Here is a 17,553-nt window from a genome sequence, read left to right as displayed (position 1 = left end):
TTCCCATCAACCAGGCACAGAAAGTGCAAAAGTGACAACTGAGGACAGAACTGGCAGGTGACAGTATAATGTGGGATTTCACAGATTCCATAATAAAATCCTTCTTACATATCTATATGTATATCCTATTGGTTCTGTTTCTCTGGGGAACACTGACACAGCATTGTCACATTAAATGAGTTAGTGAGTGGACAGCACTTGGAGCTGTTGTAGGCACCTTGTAGCTGCCCCTTTGATGTGATTTTACCTCCTTACCCACTCCTTCAGCTGGTGGATTGAGTTGTGTTGATATTTAGAAGGGGACCCATATGCTCTGGCTCATACAGTAAAATCATTTCCTGGAGAGTGGACAATCTTGGAGGGTGAGTAGACCTGCATTTGCTAACAGATATAACTGCCTTAGTCCAGGTAGACCCCAACAAAGGGGTAAACTAGACCTTCAAGGCTCAAGATTTTACAGAGGCTGACCCAGAAGAAGTAGCCTACACTGTCCTGTGGAACAGGATCAAACTCAGACTCAGGTTCAAATTCTGACTAACTATGAATACTTATGCTAGTTTCTTCATCTCCATGACTGGAAGAATATGTGCCTTCAATAAATGTTAGCCCCTCTTCTTTAGAAACAATTATTAAGATTTCCCCTGGGAAGAAGTTCCACGTGTCTTCTCCTAACGTCATGTGTATTCTATATCCTGTATGCATTCCATCGTACTTTATATCAGCAAAATATCACCCAAGGAGATTACAGAATTCAATACAGTCTCATGGTTTTCTGGTTCTTGCCCAAGAAATGGCACAGGGAGGCCTTAGGAAATTCGTGCAATGAAGCTAAAATATTTTATTGATAACAATTTTATCGAGATCAGGGGTATTGTAGCAAATGACCTCCTGGGCCTGTCTCTTTTCACCTTGGTGAACACTGGGGCCAGGGATGGGTGGGGAGTGATGGCTGGGGCTAAGAGGCAGTGCCCCTGGTGCAAGCAGAGACAGGGCCTGTGGGATGTCACAGAGTGTGCTTGTTTGGGCACCAGCGGACCCCAGATTCCAAAGTGGGTTCCTGCCACTTCCTAGCTGTGTGACTTGGAGTCCATTGCTTAACCTTGCAGGCCAATTTTTTCTCTGTGGAATAGGGAGGACGGTAATACCCTCTTAGGGCAGTTGTGAGGACCCAGGGGTGTCATTAAAGTTCTCAGCTGCTATGATCATTACTTTCTCCATGGTCCAAACCTGGGCTGAGGCGCCCGGGTCCAAGGCCCATGCAGGCGCAGGCACACAAACTGCCACCAGCCAGATGAGACCCAGATGACTGCCTAGCCCCTGGATTTTAATCCTTCAGGGTCAAGGGGGTGGGCAGAGTGGATTCAGGGGAAGGAGTAATGATAGAAGGTCAGGAAAACTGCTAGTTCTGACCCTCCAGCCTGTGGGCTGTGTAAATGGGAGACCGACAAGCTGGTTCCAGACCTGGTCTGAGCACCCTGCAATGAGGGCAGGGGACTGAGAAGAGGAGCAGAGTCTCATGAGCGAGATCTCATGGTGGTAGCGGCAGAGGCCCCGTGGCTGGTGAGTGGCGGGCTGAGGAGGGCCCCGTGGCTGCGGTGGCACCACCTGATTCGCGATACCCGAACCTGCGCCCAGCTGGTCAGCCAGGGCTGCGGGCCAGTCCTCCTGGCCAGTCAGACCTTGCACTCGGTTTGACCCCAGGTCCCGCCTAAGTTTTCCGGGTGGAGGGGTGGCGCTCCTGGCCATGGCAGCTCCACTTTGCTGTGAGCCAGGCACTTAACTTGTGCACTTTCATGCTCGGACTGCACAGAGAGGTGCAGCGCCCTGCCCAAAGTCACACTGCTGGGACGTGGTGGGATGGGCTTCCAACACCCACGCAGGCCTGCACCCCTTCCTTTCCTCCAGTCCTTCTCCCAGCAGTGCTCACAGCTGGTTCCCTGGGGTCCTGGTGGGCTGCAGAGTGTGTGTCTGGGACCCACTCTGAAGTTGGATGCAGCATGGTATGTGAGTTCATTGGAAAATGCCTTTTGTCTGATTCCCGGAAGGTCTTCCACCCCTAAACTATTGGCCCAGTGTGAGAGGGCAGAGGTGGGCTTAGAGTGACCCTTGTTCGCCAGGAGCGGGGTCACTAGCCGAACAAAATTGGAATACTGGAGCCGAAGCCTTGCCTCAGGCAAAGGCAAGTTTGATTCCCACCGAAGCACTGATTCTAGTCTGGGACAGTTGGTTGTCAACCCCAGAACCAAGGCCCCTCTCTCTCCTTGGTGTTGAACATTTATCATGTCCACTTGCACACATACTGAGGGGGGAGGGGAGGCCCAAACCAAAGTCAGACAGAAAGTGGGGACAGCCCTCCCCATCCCTGCAGCTGCCAAAGCCAGAAGGAGGAGAGGAGCCCCCCCGAGGGTGGCCGCCCCACAGTGGAGAGGAGGGGCAGACGACAAGTCCCCATGCACCACAGCACTGCTGCCCGGCCACCACTGCCTTCCGAGGCACTGCCCAGTGACCTCCCTGGTCCTCGGGTAGGCGTGGCTCTCAGAAGAGCAGGGTGCTCATGCTGCCCACCTCACTTGGCTCCTTGATGAAGATCTCGAAGGACTGGGAGATGTTGGCGACAGCCAACAGGATCCCCATCCCCAAGCCGATGGCACCCAGGAAGGCAGCCAGGACCAAGAGGCCCCAAGGCACAGGCCCCCAGAGTGAGGGGACCCAGCGAGGGGACTCCTGGAGTACCAGGTGGTGGCTGCAGGGCCCCCAGCCCCCCATGCCACCCAGGGTGCCCTGAGGCTTCCCAGCAGCTGGCCGGGCTGTCACCAGCTGCCCCCCAGGCTGCGGGCGGCACTTTCACCCTGATTCTGTACAGTCACGTCAGGGCACTTGGGGGGACCACACAATGCTGCCCATGAGCCTGGGTCATTCGCTCAGATCCCAAGGGCAAGGAAGCAGCCAGTGGCAGGGACCCACGGGTGGCCTGGTGCTGTGGTCCCCTAGCTCCTGAGATGGGGCTTCTCCATCGAGAGCCACTTTCAGTCACTCAGCAGCCAGTCTTGGCAAATGGGGGGTCACTTCTGGCTCTAGCCATCCTGAGACACTTGGGCCACAGGGTCCTTTTCTGATTCCTACCCCAGCATGCATTCTCGGGGACTCGTCCCCATGGCCCTCGGCTGCTGGTGGGGAAGAGGGCCTCCTGCCACCTGCACTGAGCAGGCCCAGGCCCAGCTCCTGTTCAACCAGGAAGACAGAAAATCCCAAGGGCACCACCTGCCCACTTCGGCCACTGGGCCTGAGGGGAGGCAGGGAGGCCTCGATCCCAGGGGCCCAGGGAGGGCTCAGGAGCCAAGGAACATCACCCAGCTGTGGCACAGGTGGCAGGGCCACTGTGCTAAAGATGTGTCCATTCTGCACTGACCCCCCTGTCCCCATGGCCTGGAGCACCTATTCTCAAAGGCAGGCTGAGGCCAGGCAGGGGCCAGAGGCCCCACTGTGTCTCCAGGAAGGTCTTACTGTCCTCACTGGTTTTGTTCCTGGAGAGACCTGCGTTCTCCTCAGTGTTTAGAGCAGCTCAACTCACAGGAGCCAAGCTACAGGACCAGCATAGATGCCCCTCAGCAGATGGACGGATAAAGAAACTGTGGTCCCTATACACAGTGGAATATTACTCAGCCATAAAGAATGAAATGATGACATCTGAAGGTCAATGGATGGAGCTGGAGAGGATCGTGCTGAATAACTAAGCCAATTCCAAAACCAAAGGCTGAGTGTCCTCTCTGACATGCAGATGCTGACTCACCATAGGGGAGAAGAGAAGAGAATCTCATTGGATGAGACAAAGGGAAGGGAGGGGAGGGACTGGGAGAGACTGGGGAATGAATGGACGTCACTTTCCATGTTCACATAGGAACACAACCAGGGACACCCCACAGCAGGGCCAGCCACAGAAATGAAGATCATACCCCGTGGAGGTGACATGGCAGGATGCAGGCTGCTGTCACGGGGAGCTAAGAAGAACAAATTCAGAGACAAACCTGTGTTCCCACCTATGACAAGGGACAAGGCGCGATGTCAATCAGTATCCTCAACAAAGATGAAGCGGGCTCTGCTGGCCTCTGGGAGCCAGTGTGAGGGAGCTGACACTCAGGTCACCAGAGCGGCCCCACCTCCTCAGGCCTTTGCTTCCCACAGGAACAACGAGCCTCAGAGGCCCGCGGAGACCCTGCCCAGCAGGGACAGGGCAGCTGCGGCCTTTGGTCCCCCTGCTGTCTCCTCCCAGGGGCAACATGCACTCCCTTCATCCCATCCTGACTTGTGACGTCACGGGTAGGGACAGATCCGGGGAGCAGGGACAGCCGGCAGCACCTACATGATAACACAGTGGCCTCGGTTGGAGGCAAAAACCACGATGGGGGCGATGGAAGATTCCAGAGCTCGGTGCAGGGAGGTGAAGCCGTCAATGGCCAGCATGTGCACCTCGTCCACGAACGGCATGCTGGGGACCACCTCGGACACTCCCTGGTCGATGTACTTGTTCACCACCTTGTTGATCTCGCCTTGGACAGGGTCCCAGCCAGTGCGGGAAATGTCACCTGCTCTCTTCTCCCCACCTCAATTCCCTCCAGACCCAACCCTGCAGCCTGGTTCTCCTACTGGCTCTCTGACCCCAGGCTGGGTACTGGACCCAGTCCAGGTTTGGTGTCATCATTTGAAAACAAGAATCATGCCAGGTGTGGTGGCACACGCATATCACCCCAGCAGCCTGGGAGGTTGAGGCAGGAGGATTGCAAATTGGAGGCCAGCCTCAGCAACTTAGTAAGGCCCTGAGCAACTCAGTTGAGACCCTGTCTCTGAATAAAATACAGAATTAGGCTGGGGATGGGGCTCAGGGGTCAAGAGCCCCTGAGTTGTATCCCTGTATCCTCATCTAAAAAAAAGAAAACAGGCATCATCGCCCCCAAATCCCACAAAAAGCCTTCTGTGGAGCTGTGTGGGGTGCAGTGTCCAGGAGCTGCCCCATCTAGCCCTGAGCCTGATGCTGAGACACCCCACTTGGGAGCCCCAGGGAGATGGGTTTTCATATGCAGATTCTCCTCTGCTGCACTCAGTCAAGGAGCCCTTTTGGGGCCCTGCGTGAGAATGCCCAGGTTCATGAACTTTCCACCCAGTGCAGTTAGAATCCTCTCCCCGGGAAACCTGAGCAATGAGGGTCAGAGCAGGCCCAGCCTCGGCTCCAGAACCACCAGCCTCTGCAGGACGGCAGACCCACCTCAGGTCCCAGCCCTCACCTTCCAAACCAGCGCCCCCTGTCATCAGGATGGAGCTGTTCCCAAAGAACCGGGGTCTGAGGCCTGTCCTCGCCCAGAGCCATGACTCGTGGCTGTGGAAACCGAGTTCAGAGACAGATCTGCTCTTGGCCACTCATGGAGGAGCTTAGGCTGCTGAGAGGCCTCAAGGCAACAGTGGATTCATGTTGAACTTACATTTTCAGGGAGTAAAGTGGTAATGGGCCTGAGAAGGACATAAAATTGGGGAAGAGCCAGGTGCGATGGCACATGCCTGTCATCCCAGCAGCCTAGAAGGCTGAGGCACGAGGATCACAAGTTGGAGGCCAGCCTCAGCAACATAGCAAGGGCCTAAGCAACTCAGCCAGGCCCTGTCTCTAAATAAAAAATAAAAGTGCTGTGACAGGGCTCAGTGGTAGAGGGCCCCCGAGTTCAATCACCGGCATCAAAAAAAAAAAAAAAAAGTCTACAAAGGAGCAAGGGAGACCCACTGCCTGTTGTCAAAGTCGGCATCTTTCTGGGACCTCAAAGGAAGCAGATGCTGACCTCAGTGGGGCCAGAGCACACAGTGTGGCCACGGCTTCTAAAGGGCGTGAAGACTCAGAACTGTGCAGTGGGGGGTGCTCAGAGCCCGAAGCATGTCAGAGGCAGGGCCTCAACTTGGCTCCGGGCCCAGGCTTCGCCACACATCCTCCCTGTGATCTCTGTCTTCTTTGGCTTCATCAACTGGCCCATCATGGACAGGATGTCTTGTCCCCCTGTAGGAGAGAGGACTTTCTAAGGCTGCTACCAGGGCCCATGCTCCTGCCTCCTGCGGGTCCCTGATGTCACTCAACTTGGAAGCCTGAGGTGGACAGGCCCAGCACAGCTCCCCTGGGAAGAATAAGGGCTCCTGAACTCAGAGGGATCCTCTGGAGGTTTCCTCTGACCCGCAAGAATCAAGCGGAATCGTGCATGGTGGCACGTGTCTTTAAAAATCCTGGCCATTTGGGAGGCTGAGCCGGGAGGACCGCAAGTTGGAGGCCAGCCTCAGAAACTTAGTGAGGTCCTGAGCAACTCAGCAAGACCCTGTCTCTAAATAAAATATAAAAAGTGCTGCGGACCAGGCTCCATGGGTAAGCACCCCTGGGGTTTAAGCTTCAGTACAAAAAAAAAAAAAAAAAAAACAACTCATATTGGCCTAGAAGTTTCTCGGTGGTGACAAGTAGACAGGGGAAGGCCCAGTGGACCATGAGCCCAGCTGGTGGCCAGGAGAGGGGCTGCAGGAGTTGTTTCTGGCCATGACAGCCCAAAGGACACGGGTTTCATCTGCTGGCTCTGGTATCTAAGTCCCTGACAGGGATCTTTATCATGTCAAGGGAGCAGCACAGACGGGGACAGATGACCCTCTCTCCCTCCTTCTGCAGCTTTGCAGAAATTCAAAGGTGCAGGGACAGAAGGCTCCTGTCTGAGGGGAGGCCAAGGCTTGCCCTTTGTTCTGTGGCAGGATCTAGAAATGTCTCCTCATCTGTTGCCATCAAAAGCCCCTGGTGTGTCCCCCACCCCCCCATCCCAAGGGCAACTCCCATCAAATGTGCCTGGTGACCTCTACTTTTTCAAATTTTAAAGCATTTCAGTTCCCACTGAGCCATTAAAACACAAGCAAGTGTGTGAAGGCCAGTTTTATCAGTTTTTTGTCTCACAAAAATGGGTTTTTTAAAAAAATTTTTTAAGTTGTAAATGGACACAATTCCTTTATTTTTATTTTTTATTTTTTATGTGGTGCTGAGGATTGAACCCAGGGCCCCACACATGTTAGGTGGGTGCTCTACCACTGAGCCCCTGCCCCAGCCCAGAAAAATGGTGTTGTTTTTTTTTGTTGTTGTTGTTGTTTTAATTTAAGTTCTTAAATTAATATTCAGGTATTTGAAAGGTTGTGATATCTTACTGGTCACATTTATTTTTGATTCTTTTTGGTACCAGTAATGGAATTCAGGGGCCCTCAACCCCTGAGCCCCATCCCCAGCCCCTTTTATATGTTATTTAGAGACAAGGTCTCACTGAGTTGCTCAGGGTCTGGCTAAGTTGCTGAGGCTGGCCTCCAACTTGTGATCCTCCTGCCTCAGCCTCCTGAGCTACTGGAATATGGTTCATATGTTTAATTAATGAGTTAAATAAAATCACTGGCACATATTTAAATAGGGAAAAGTAAGCCAGGCACTGTAGCACACATCTGTAGCCATAATTACTCAGCATACTGAGGCAAGAGGATGGTTTGAACCCAGGAGTTCCAGGACTGCTTGGGAAACATAGTAAGACCCTGAAAAATAGAAAATGAAAAGGGAAAAGAAAAGGAGAAATGAAGAAAAAAATAGAGAGAAAAATTTTAAATGTAAAACCCAGGTGTGGTTGCACACACGTATAATCCCAGCAGCTCTGGAGGCTGAGGCAGGAGGATCGAGAGTTGGAGGCCAGCCTTGGCAACTTGGCAAGACCCTGTCTCTAAATAAAATATAAAATGGGCTGTGGATGGGGCTCAGGGGTGAAATGCCCCTGGGTTCAATCCCTGGTACCAAAAAAATAAAAATAAAAAGCCTAAGTTCAATGTGTAGCGGCCATGGTCCCAAAAGAGGGAGAGACAGACACATACAGAGAGAGAGTGACAGGGAGAGAGAGAGCAAGAGAAGACAATTGAGACGAAGTCCCTGCTGATGTTGGCCCAGATCACTTGGCTGAGGTGTCTGTCACACATCTGCACTGTAAGTGACTCTTTTATTCCTCCATTGAGCACTGGTATGTCAGGCAGGATGACTGAGGGCAAAGCATTCTTGGGAGAATTCTTTGGCATGGGAATTGGGGCATTTTCCGAAACTTGCCTATTCATTCAGTCATTTGTTTACACCAAAATGGCCTTCAGACTGTTTATTTAGACTCTTGGCTACAATCCACCATAACTTTATTTGTTATTCAATTGCCCAATTGTTCCAGCTTTGGCCAATGGGAGCATGTCCAGTGCCTCCTGTGTTCCAGGGAGCAAGGTTCTTTACTGTGTGCTTTTCTCTTTAAGCTCTGCCAAACCCTGGGGAAACTGACACACTCCAGGACCACTAGTGGATCTCCTGCTGCAGGCCTTTATCCAAGAAGCCCCATTCCTTTGATGTGAGATAGCTTGTAGGAACCAAGAGGTGGCTCTGGCATCCTCAGGCTCCTTGCTGTGCATTATCACTTCTAGGCCTATCACACTCTAACCCCAAGAGCACACTGATTAACCACATTTCCCAAATGTGCCCCATCTGGTAAGAATGAGGAAGATCGGGCATTCATGCTGTCCTCTCCTTCAGTCCTACCACTGGGTCCTTCTGGACTTGGATTACCTATTTGCACAGTAAGGAAGCTTGCTCAATATCCACTTTCTATTGTCCATTTCCAGTGTGCAGAGCCACAGAGCCAGGGTGGCACACAGTCACCACAGGAGCAACCAGGGAGCAGTTGCATGTGGACTCCTTCGGTGCTGCCAACTTGGCTAAGGTCCAGCGATGTGGAGGTCAATGCCTTTAGCTCCTGGCCCTAGATGTTTGGCAGCCCTGCGGTTTAGGGAAAACCTACATAAAAGAAACTCATCTAACTTTGATAGACTTCAGTATTTCTTAAATTTTGCAAACACAATCTTGGTTTTATTAATCTAGTATCAGTGAATATCACATGAACTACAGAGTATAATTTTTTTAGCTATTTGATTTTATACACCCCTTCCAATAGTATATTTTATATGATTTTATACATCCCATTTCCAACTAGTACCAAAACTATAAAATATTCAGAAGCATGAAAATATATTTTTTAATTGTGCAAGATTTTTCACATATTAAACTCAGAACTTCAAATTGTCCTTCAACATGCTGGACTGCTAAAATTTGAAGGCTATGTCACCTTAAAATTTACTTGTATGGACATGACTTTATTATAGCCACTCTCTTTAAGGTAAGAAGATTAAAGAAGTAGATTTTTTTATGGTTTGCTTTCGTATATTATATATCTTTCCAAAATAAACTATAAAAAAGCCATTCTAATTCAGTGGAAGAGATGCTGAAAGATTCAAGATTAACATCCATTCTTAGCAATGGAAAATGGAGGGAAAGATCCGTGAATTGTGCTCATAGAATTCTGCCCCCATGGGAGATGAAAAGGCCAAGCCAAAAGCCATCAGTGGGAAAGATGAAGAAAGGTGGGCTTTCAGGGAAGGAGTTTCTGGCTAGAAGCTGTTCCTTGCTCACTGGGTCAATTTTTTCTCCCAGCTCCCTCAGGCTGATTCTCTAGGCTAAGATGGTGGGGATGGTGTTTGCTGTAGTCGAGAAAGAAAGTGGCAGGCTGAACCCAGGGGTAGTGCTGAAAAGCTTCCCGAGTCACACTTGGCTCAGGCTTCTCCAGGGAAGATGGACAGAGGGAAAGGAGATGCTGGCACCAAGCGAGGGCTCTGGCAAGTTCAGAGGAGCTGGAGGCCCAGGTGGCAGGACACGCCTGGATAGCAAAGAGAGTCTGCAATGCCCATACAAGGGACAGCAGTCCAAACCCTATCATGCATAAGCAGATGGAGTCCGACAAAGACTTGCCCTAACCTGTCTCCCATGTGGGACTGACCTAGCCCTATTAAGCCCTTGGTGGGCAGCCTGGGAAAGCCGGGGTCAGGGTAGCCCAGTGTTGGACAGGACACCATGGGAGACAGACCCCATGTGGTTTCTGGCTCATCTCCATCTCTCAAAGGTTTTGGACATGCACACAGATGGAGGAGGTCTCCCTGGAGGAGAACTTTGGAAAGCTCCCTCGAGTGAGACTGGGCAGGGGTGGCAGGGTGGGGGTGGGGACTGCCTTGAGAAAGCAGCTGAGGAATGGAGGGATGGGGATTTTCCAGAGACTTCAGAGATGATGCCTGGTCTGATAGGAACCGTGATTCAATGCCCCGACTTGGGGCTATTTGCCGAATGAGGTAGCTCCATCCTGACCTCTCAGGGTTGGTCAGGGATGACAGAAAACGGGCCTTCCCAAGACCCACGGGGATGAAAAGTGGCCAAGAAAAGCCAGATTTGGGCTCCCAGAACGCAATGAGAAAAACAGAGGGCCGTAAAGGATTCTAGGTGCAGGCTGAGCTGACGGCGCCTTCTATCCAGGATTCTGATCCTGACATTGGCCTGAAGGCAGAGACAGCCCTTCCCTGATCTTCCAAAGCCCCGGAGATAAAGGGACCAGCTGGAGGATGGGCTTTGGGGCATCCAAGGGCACAAGTGTGTGACGGCTACCCCTATGGAACTCAGCGGGGACCACAAAGTTCCAGCCGCAGTTTGTTCTGAGAGCAGCAAGCACGGCGCGGGGTTTGGGGGTCTTCAGTCTTGGAGACAAGGGCGGGGTTGCAGGTCTGTCTTCTTGGCCTGGGAATATTTTGGGATTCCCCAGCTGGGCCATCCAGATCACCCTTCTGGAATTGCCTGCCCTCTCCTCTCTCCTCAGTGGACAGGAGAGTGGGTGGGAGGGCAGCTTCATTCAGCGGGAGCCCCCACCCCCTCTCCATGGGACCCCCAGCCCCTGTCCACGGGGCGAATGTTGCCGTTTTGTGCTCTCTGACCCACAGCTCTCTGGGGTGGCCGGGTCCACTTTTCGAAGCAGTTGGTCCACAGGCTCGACTGTGCTTTGGTAGAACATGTCTGTCTCATGCCGCAGCTGTGTGTACTGACACAGATGTTGCCGGATCATCTCCACCCTCTCCACCTCCAGCCGCTCCAGCTCCAAAGTGGTGGTCACCATCTCTTCAAACCACTTGGACTGGGCCTGGTTGTAGAGGCCCACACAGCACATGAGGTCATCGCCAGCATGTGTGGACTTTCTCCGTGCCTTCTTGATGTCCTCCTCTGTCTTGCTGCTCAGCTTGATCTCCAGCTGCTTGGTCTTCATCTCCAGGTCTCTCTGCCACTCTGTGAGGGCTTTCTGGGCCTTCTCCACTGACGTGTAGTGGCTCGCGGGCTGCTTGCGGAGGTCAGTGATATGGTGGTCACACTTTTTCATGTCTTTCTTGAAGTTCTCACGAAAGTTCATTAGCGGCTTCTCTACCTTGCTGTGAAGCTTGGCAGAGAACTTGAGATGAACGTCTGCTTCATCTGCCAGACTCTTCTTCACCCAGGTTTCTCCCAAGGAGCCTTCCTCTTGTGCAGCCAAGGAGTTCTGAGAGAGCTTAGCCAAGTTCTTTGCATATTCCTCTTCAATCTTTATCCTCTCTTGGGTGAAGTCAGACATTTCTTTCTGCGTTTGTTTGCCTTTCAGTTGCTTTTGGAGCAGGAGTTCGAACACAGCCAACTTTCCATTGCCTTGGGGATCCTTCTTTTCAGCCCAGAAGTAGTCACAGTAGCTCCACTCAGTTGGCTTTAGCAGTTGCTATTCAGGCATGGTGTCTGGGTGAGGAAATGTCATGCAATTTATCATCTTCTCTGTGGGGTCAATTTTATTTTCAAGATTATATATTTTGTCTTCATTGCCTGAGGTTCTATCTTCCAAATGGTCTTGTCTGTTGGTGATACTTTCCATTGAACTTTTAAGTTGGTTTAGTGATTCCTTCACTTCAAGGATTTCTTCTTTATTTCTTTTCAGGACCTCTAATATATCTTTACAGAAGTGATGTTTCATCTCCTGAAGCAAATCTGTTATTTTACTGCTTAACTCCTGTGCCTGCTCTCTTATATTATTCTTTACGTCGTAGAACAGTTTTACTAAATACATCCTGAACTCCTTCTCTGACATTTCTTTGATGGATTCTCTTATGGGAGAAGCTTGGTTTGTTTGGAGCACTTTATTCCCTTGTTTTTTCATTTTGTTTGTGTGTCTTTCCATCTAGCCATGTGGATCTGAGGCAGGATAGTTTCTACTCTGTAGATTTGAAGTGTCCCTGAAGGTTTCCAGAAACTGGCAGATCTAGGCTCTGGTTTCTGCAAGCTCTGCCACACTGCAGGACCCAGAAGGCTCACCAACCAAGGACAATGGATGAACTCTGGGCAAAGAAGTAGATTTTGAATGAGTCAAGAACATGAAGAATTGGGCTGCACAGCACCCTGTACTCAAAGCAAGACAGTGAGGAATGTGAAGATTGAAGATCAAGGGTAAGGTAGGCCATGGGACAAATCAAGAAAGTCATCAAGGACAAAAGGAGCCAGTCACTAGAAAGCAAGTTAATGCAATAGATCAAATTCCAGAATCCTGGAAAACTATGAACCTAAAATATTAAGCAAGTTGATGGGGAAAGGCAGACATACAAAAGCACCAATATGGGAAAATGGGATTGGAGTACAAATATGAGCCCTACCTTTACAAATAAAAGTCTTTTTACTGGAACAGGTGGTAATTACAGGCAAGGCTATTGCAAAGCCTAAGGGTTCACCTAGTAAATCGTTCATCTGAGTAGAAAGCTAAATAAAAATGTAACAGTGAATCCACTCTCATATATAATATTAAACACCAATAAAAATCTGAATACATGAAGAAAATCACAAAGGAAGGAATGAAGGGAAGGAGGAAGAATGTATTTTAGACAAATGCAACATTCATCTCAAAAGGCAGGAACCTTCCAAAAGCTCACTAGAATTTGGGAAAAGAAGGATTCGATTGTTTTTTATGGTGAGATCTCCATTTCCTTTCAATATGCCCATTTAAATTTTTTTTTGATTTTTTATTTAGTGTTTCTAAATCAGTAAATTTTGTTTGTGATTATTTTTCTATTCGTTATATGTATCTAAAATATATACAGCAGAAACACTATGCTTTACACTAAATATATCATGCATTTATTATTAATTTATTATTAATATAATTCATAAAAATATTTTAAAAATTATTAGTTGTTGATGGATCTTTATTTTATTCACTTATGTGCAATGTTGAGAATTAAACCCAGTGCCTCACACATTCTAGGCACATGCTCTATTACTGAGCCACAACCCTAGACCCTGTAAATATAACTTTAATGGTTAAAAATATGCATCAACTTTCAAGATTGACCTTGAAAGTGAAATATATTTTCCTGGTAATATAGAGCTTATTTCGTCAATTTTTATATCATGTTTTGTAGTTTTTTAAACTCTAATTTTCACTTCCAATATGATAATAAAATCATTGGTTAAATATTGTGTTATGGCTTCTTTTTCTTTTATATTAAAGGATTGATTTTACAAAATAGGATTCAAATTAAATAAACACAATAATCACAAATTACGTCATAAGATCAAAATTATGGCAACTCTATCAGGATTACAAGCTGCTTTTAAAAAGCCAAACAAAATTGGAATAGAAGTTTACTTAACACTTAACTGTAATTCTTGTGAATGTCTTGGTAAAAGAAAGAAACTCATTCATTACTGAAATGAAGCAGAACTTCGAGGTTGGAGTGTTTGTCCTCACTGGTGACAAGCCAGCTTCGCACTGTCCCTCCACTCATGGTAAGGCATCAGGTTTCCTTGGAGATGCATCCAGGGTTACACTGCTCTGAGTTTTCCTGACACCATCTGAGTTCACTTTGAAATGAAGAAACACAGAAGCTACAGCCATATGAGGTGGAGCCTCCTGGAGTTCTTGAGAGTTTTCTCTGTCATATACTAATGCATTTATTATGAGTAATTTGAAGTTTTTGAGGAACCATAATAGGAACTGTATTGACTATTGTTCCAGAGCTGTAACAGTGTTTGAAAGCTACCTACCCCTTGAATCCCCTTACTGAATGACCAAAGTTTTTTTTTTCAAAAAACTTTCAAATTAATTCTTGATTCTCCTTTCCTTTAACTCAATCTCTATAATTATGACATTCTTTATTATTAATAGAATTAAATTGGGCTGAGGTTGTGGCTCAGAGGTAAAGTGCTCTCCTAGCACGCGTGAGGCACTGGGTTCAATACTCAACACTACATAAAGTAAAATAAAGACATTGTGACTATCTGTAGCTAAAAAATAAAATATTTTAAAAGAATTAAATCTAATTACTTACAATTAAATATAAATCTAATTATTTAAGCATATTACATAAAAGTTTTAAAAAATAATTTTGTATTATATAACAAGAGATGGGAAAAAACTATAGTATGGTTACAGCCAATTTGTTATCCAGCAAAGACAAGTTTCTTCTTCATTCATAATTCTGCTCAAATTCCTTTCAAAGAAAGTAATCTTCAATATCTAATTTCTGGTTGTGATCCAAACTCATGAATACTTGTGAAAGACTGAAAGATTTGTAAGTGCATAAAATAACTATTCAGAGATACAACCTCTATTCAGTGTTCTTCAAATAATCTTAAAAATATCTAGTCACATTTTTTTAAGCCTCATCTTTTACTAAGTACTTATCTTCACCAAGAGGGCATAGCATTATGCTTTCTAAATAATGAAGAGGAAGAGGAGGCGGAGGAGAGGCAGGAGTGTGGACTTCAAAAATTTTGGAACTAGATTGAAAGAGAACATTGAAAAAGAGAAGAAATTATTGTTGAAATTTTGGATACTAACGTAAATAGAGTTTGCTAATAGGGACTATATGAATATAAGTTTTTAAGTGAAAATGTAAAGAGGAACAGAAAGACATGCAAATAATGAAAATCAGTTAGGGATTTCACCAAATTACAGATACAAATACTTTTATGATACATTTTTCAATTAAATTTTTGCTGAGTCTTTTCATGACCTCTGTTAATATTTGAGAATCATGGTTGAAAATGCCAGATTTTGGCTTAAGCGTTCTAAATAAATAAATGATGTACAGTTTTATTTATTCTGTTATCAATTAAAGAAAACAATGGTCTTCCTTATGGGAAAACAGCCACTTTTCCTTGTGTTTTAGTGTATGGTTGTCCCTTTGTATTCATGGAAGGGTGGCTTTAAGCCCATCCCCCCCATACACAGAAAAATCTGCTGAATTTCAAGGTCCTTATGTACAATAGTGTTATATGTTTATATGACTTACTGCACACCCTCCAGTATACTTTCAGTCATTTTTACATTAATCATAACATCCCGATACATTTTATTGGGATGTTATATTTTATTGGGATGTTCAATATTGTTTAGGAACTAGTGTCTAGAATAAAGGTATGTACATGTGTAGTGATGATTGCATTTATTTTCAGATTTCTTCAAACTCATTATTGACTGAATCTACTCGTATATAACCTGAAGGTATTCAGGACTGACTGTACTTCAAACGACATATAGGATTATAATTAAGATATTAAATGTTATAACTTTCTCCATAAATACAGTATTTTAATAATCCCAAGTTACTATATCACATTTTATTATCCTAAATCATTCAATGTTTTATTTATCTGATCAGACTACTATAGAGAATGTTATTAGTACATGGCCAACACTGCTAGATGCTTTGGATATGATGCCACATATTAAAGTTGATGCTAACATCTAACACCCACAATTAAAGACTGAACAGTCTCTTAGTAAAATTTTATTAATTGTTAATGATACAAATGTACAAACAACTGTCAAGTTATACTTTTAATAAGAATATTAATGAACAATGCTCAGTGTCAGTTACAGCATAGAATAAATGAAGTCAGAAAGATAAAAAAGAACTTACTAGAAAAAAATGCAAAGAAATTAAGACTTCATAGATGAGGAAGAACTTTTGGAAAAGAGGGGCAGGAAGGACATTCCATTGAGAGGGAAAAGCAACCTTAAAGGCCTTGGGAGAAAATGAATAAGGATAGATGTCAGGGATTGAAGTCAGCATACCTGCAATAAAGAGCTAGAGAAAATGTGTGGAGTTGAGGAGGCTGGAGAATTCAGTAGGCAGAAGCCCAGTGAGGACACCATGCTAGAGTCCTTGAAGCAGGGTGATTATAGGATGAGACTGAGATGAGGAAAAATAGAATCACATAAATATTTCCACTTAAACAGATAGAACAAACCAGAGAGGAGGAAAGTTCCCCAACTCAGCAGCAGGAAGCTGTTGCAAAGCTGAGAGAGAGGTGCTGATGGTTCTGAAAGAGATAAAGAAAATACTGGACTCTGGGGTGCTTCAGGAAGTGAAAGGTTTTTTTGTTTTGTTTTTTAACTTGTCATTATTTGGATATACTTTGTGAGAGGGAAAGTAAAATAAAAGCTAACCCTTTAGCTTTCAGTTGATTGTTTGGATTGTGGAATATAATATTCAGTGACAGAGGGATTTGGGAATAATCGTAATAATTTGGGGAAATAGAAATAATCCTCCAAATGTGACCCTCTCTCTCTCTCTTTGTCCTCCACCTTTCTCTCTCATTTGTAATCGAGAATTAAATCTACAATGATGCCACAGACACCATGGAAATTCACACTAACCCTACATAAATTAAAAAAAAAATTCTGTTTACTATACATGTCCCATTCTTGTTTTGTTTTTCACCTTAACACTTTTGAATTTGGGACACATCTAACATCAGATAATCAACAGTATTATCCTAATATTTTTTTCTGTTGTATTCATTGTTTTCTTCATTCCCCTGCTTTTTTCCTGAAAAATTGACATCAAAGGATAAAATATCTTAAAAAATGTGTCAATTGGGAACCAAGAAAATATGTTATTCATCAAATCATTCGAATAAGAACTGATGGCAATAGAAATTTCCAACTATATTTTTTCGATGACATTTTGAAAAATAAATTTAATATTAACATCTATAGTATTACAAAATACATGTTATTGTAAGCTATGGTAATATTTGGAAAATTTAGAAAACTACCCATATGTTCATTACTGTACACTGTATTTAGGAATATGTTTTAAAATATTTTAATCTCAAGAAAGTGGTTCTACATTTTTTCTACTATTCGGGTAATGTCCAACTTCTTTAAATTTTTTTGATAAGTAATATTTCTACAGAGTTTAGACCCAATGCTTCTCTACTAATATACTTTTAATGCAGATGTGGTCCTGTAGCCAGACTGTTTTGTTTTGCTTTGCTTTTATTTCTATGCTCAGAATGCCTTGGTCTTGTAGAGTTATTTTCTTTGATATTATATATTGACTAATGATTATAGAGAAGTTCTATGTGTCAGGGATCAACCTAAGTGTTTTCCATTAATTAGGCCATTTAAAATACAGCATCTCTATTTTTCTTACTCCTGCCTTATAGAACCAAGGCAGAGGGAAGTCAAGAAATGATTTCATTTTTGTGTAGATAATAATACCAGAGTCAAGTAAGAGAAAAGAAAAAACATCTCCTGTAGATGTAGCTTATTTCTTGACATATGCAGGAATTCTAATGTTCACTGTTTTATTTCTCTAAAT

General features: G+C 45.6%; 1 pseudogene; it reads right to left on the bottom strand.

The window, feature by feature from the left end:
• Positions 1-10,560: 10,560 nt before the first annotated feature.
• On the bottom strand, positions 10,561-12,017 carry LOC144365834 (growth arrest-specific protein 7 pseudogene; annotated as a pseudogene).
• Positions 12,018-17,553: the final 5,536 nt, after the last annotated feature.

Source organism: Ictidomys tridecemlineatus, chromosome 8, assembly GCF_052094955.1.
Source record: "Ictidomys tridecemlineatus isolate mIctTri1 chromosome 8, mIctTri1.hap1, whole genome shotgun sequence".
Taxonomy (NCBI): domain Eukaryota; kingdom Metazoa; phylum Chordata; class Mammalia; order Rodentia; family Sciuridae; genus Ictidomys; species Ictidomys tridecemlineatus.
Note: the sequence above shows the minus strand (reverse complement) of the source record. Positions and strands in the feature narration are given on the sequence as shown.